This window comes from Mizuhopecten yessoensis, unplaced genomic scaffold (genome assembly GCF_002113885.1).
Source record: "Mizuhopecten yessoensis strain PY_sf001 unplaced genomic scaffold, ASM211388v2 scaffold10987, whole genome shotgun sequence".
NCBI lineage: Eukaryota > Metazoa > Mollusca > Bivalvia > Pectinida > Pectinidae > Mizuhopecten > Mizuhopecten yessoensis.
Genome location: NW_018408821.1, coordinates 340,792 through 345,026, shown reverse-complemented (window position 1 = coordinate 345,026; position 4,235 = coordinate 340,792).

The following is a 4,235-nucleotide window of genomic DNA, read 5'->3' as shown; positions in this document are numbered from 1 at the left end:
GCTGTTAATGTTGAATTGTCACTACCTAGTAACATACTGTCTAATCGAACCTCGGCTGTTAATGTTGAATTGTCACTACCTAGTAACATACTGTCTAATCGAACCTCGGCTGTTAATGTTGAATTGTCACTACCTAGTAACATACTGTCTAATCGAACCTCGGCTGTTAATGTTGAATTGTCACTACCTAGTAACATACTGTCTAATCGGACCTCAGCTGTTTATGTTGTGGACATTTGCTAACGAATTTAGTTTTAAAACTAACTGATATTTCAGGGCAGTGTACAGATGTTAGAAATAGACAGTAATCTCTTCTAGTTTGTTAGCTGTGACAAGCCCGTAGAACGTTGTTACTTTAGTCAATATCGGTGACCGATGTTTTTGAAGTTGTGTTGTTTTCTGTTTGATTTAATGTGGAAAAACGAATAAAACATATGAATTAAAAAAAAACTTTTATCGATGATTACATAAGGACAAATAATGACTCAAATTGATATCAACTTTATTAGGTAGACATAAATGTATTTGGAACTCTTTTTGTTTGGAGACGCATGTCATAATAACGTAGCACACCATGTTAAATCCTATTTTCAATTATTAATTAAAACAAATGTTAAGGAAATTGGTCCTAATTAAGTAAAAAATAACCATAATACATGTTACATTGCATATGCAAAAATAACATATTGATCCGACATCGAAACATAAGACGCATTTCTCAGGACGAGGTTACTCAGATACTGAATATTTATTTGGATTGCACATGAAATATTTACATAAATTTTTATGATCCGTCTTACATATATGATTTTGTGTGTTCAGGGTAGCAAGGTTACCTCCCTTGTAGCGTTAAATCTCCATAGAAATCATGAAAAAAAAATGGATATCACTTATTACGATAGGTATCATGAAAAACTGTATGAAACATTTTAAGAATTATCCTAATAAAATGTAACAGCTTTATTATTGAATTCAGACGGTAAAACTAAATTATTTCAAGATCCCGTGAATTAGATGCTTGAATCCATGTATCACCTTTTAACCATCCCCTGTCATATTTGAATAAAATTACTGCTAAAGAAAACAAGAAAATTAGCGAATCGTTGAACAAAATCGTAATTCGAATTTAAGATGACAAAATTAAGTCAAAATCTGAAAGAAAGGAATTGTCTTCATGGAAACTCTTGAAAAAGTAAAGAGAAAAGGACGAGAAAACGTGTCACCTGCCATTCAGATCTAGATCTAATTCGTATCATATCACGTTCTCAGAGATAACAACGAAATGTTGGTGGCCGCAATGAACAGACATGACAATAACGTTCTAATTGAAGAAACAATTCTGCGGATGGTATGTTCAAGACTGATCCAAATATATTTTGATTTTTTTCAAACTCACAATACATGAAGTCCTCTTCAGGACTATACAGTCTAATAATACGACTTAATTCTTCTTGATTTTTTTGGTTCTTAGAATCGTCACTCTTGTAAGAATTGGATAATGCTTGGGCCTATTTTCTTAGCCAGCGGTAAAACGATGCGAACTTCTGGAACCCATTGCAAACCCAATAAGCCCATATTAGTATCATTAAGAAGAATACTGAAAGATAGTATTATAGAAGGTTGGATACCTAATATCTTCCTAAACAAATGTGGGATTGATTCGCTTGTCAGGCAAGCCAAATTCTTCAAGCAAACAGCCTATGTAATATGGTTTTAGGACACGGGTCAATATAATAGATGCTTTTTGTTGTTCTGCAGACGTAACAAATTCTTACCATATAATCGTTGGGTGTGGTTTGGACAATGGGACGTTGCTTAAGTATTCATTTTGAATTCGAATGTGATAATTAGTCATTAGAATGACGGTCTGGCTCTAGATATGTTTTCAGTTTAGAAAGTTCTCACTGGTTTTTTTTTCGTGTTTAGTCTTTTAAGAAATACATTAAAATCTTGCCATTCACAATTCAGTTGTAGCCATCATGAAAGACCATTGTGCATAATATTTAGAACGCAAGCTACTACATGTTCTGCTGAACCATAGTTGATGCAGAGCAAGAGCGGTTTATAATAGATGTAAGAAGTAGTTGGGATACTGAAGAAATGTTAGCTTCGACACTGGTGTCGAGTTACCGGAAGTTTAATAGTTAAATTTGTGCCACATAATCAATAATGCCATGTCGTCCTCCAAACAGAGGAAAAGATATTCTCAGTCCTAGTTATAGTCTGGTATTCTTCATTCTACAGTATATAATAGCACCTGTGTACACATATTCTGGATTTGGTTATATTAACAGAGTAACAATGATAAAATATTAAAGTTTTCTCCAGTAGTCTATTTCTAAAGACATTTAGTGAGTCGGCTAATGTCCCAAATGCTAATGGTTGAAGAACACTGGTGTTGGGTCATGGACTACAGAATTAGAGTTAGGCCTGTTTAGTGGTTCAAACTCGTTTATAATAGTGTTGTTGTTTTAGTTTCTGGCCCAAATTGCATGAACGTTGCGTTAATTGAAGAAACTCTTCAAACTATCTAGCTAACATAAGCCTATCGAAGGCGCTTTACAGTAAAGGAAATTCAGAAGGATAGTTTGTATTCCTTACTTCAGCAATGCTTTTCTTAGCATTTTTGTTAAGGTAATGAACGTTTGTGAAACTGGTTCCAATTATCTACTCTTGTAGGATGATGACAAAGAGACATGTATATAGCGTGATGCATGCCGCAGTCTTCCTTCCTTCTATAACATAGCCAATGCTTTTCTCGAACGCTCTGGTATGCACGCTTGTTGAAGTGATAAACGAGATATCATTGTTTGAAATACAGAGATCTCAATAGTAAACTTCATGATACTTATCTGCATTAGTATGTAGTGGTTTCTGACGACAGACATCTAGTAACTTAATCCTTGTCTGCAATCACTTTATCATATTCTGCTTACAAAACGAATTTTGACTTTATTGATAACGAAGGAAACACTAGGCATTTCCAATTTTTCAACGTACTAGCTATTCACGCTTCTGTTTAAAAACAATTATGAAAACCAATAACTGACAAAGAAACGTACCTGCCCCGTTTGTATTGGATCCAAACCGAATCCCTATAAATACCGTTTTATTGATGGCTCTGCTAGGTATTCAAATAAGTCTATCTTACTACTATTCTTCGCACCATTTAATAATGGGCTACAGTCGAATTGTAACACTGTATACTCCAGAACTGGAACTAAAAGCCTGGGGTTTAAATATGTACGATTTAAAACTTTTTGGAGCGCATTTTGTAAGAAGAATCAACAAAAGCCAAAATAAAATATACTAAGGATAAAATTGTGAGAATAACTGAGTTCATGGTTGATAATGTATTTGAGAATTTTCCCTTACAAGATAGAAACATCTCTGCTTTTAAAATCAAAGGTGTTCAATTTCGTACTTAATTCTGTATACAAAACACTTGTATAAAATATCATTATTTCCATGATGGATATCGACTTTTGACGGCCAAACATACGGCACAATTTTTCGGGAGAGTCGTTGGTTTTATTTCCGTTTGTGATCTGAAGGTCGATTCTTTTTAACTTTGCCTATTTAAGAGCCTCGTTTCGTGATCAATATGAAGATTTTGCCATGAGGACGTGACATAACACGGATTTCAACTTTAAACGGAGAACACTAAACGTTTCGGAACACCAGGTTTTATTCACCTTGTACATTTCCAATGGTTTTGATGTAAATATTTCTTGCATTAGATTCTGCTCTAGTTTAATCGGTATTGATTTCAAATTCAGTCACTCTCCACAGGACTGGTTAACAGGGAAGAAATGTTCAAGAAAAACAAGACGAGATATTCCGGAAGGAACCCGCTATGTCAATCGAGGACAAACCCTCGACCTCATGGCGAGAACCGATTTAGGCGCGGATTATGATGTATCCGCCTATGCCTCCGCCCCGCATATCCTACAACTTGTAAAGTGTTCTTTCTGTTAATTATGATCGAGGAAAATACCTAAAAAAGGAGAGTCTGTATTACGACAGTGTCAACAAACCAATAATTCGAACTCAAAATCGATAAAACTAGGTTAAATTGAACAGAGGAACAAGGACTCAACCCAAGGCACACTAATGAGCATAATCAAAAACACCGACCTTCATATCACACAAGCCTGGTCGAGCAGGGGTGATGCTATTAAGAAAGGGAAAGTCCGTAATAGGAAAGTCAAAATAGTCTCGCTTATCTATGGTAC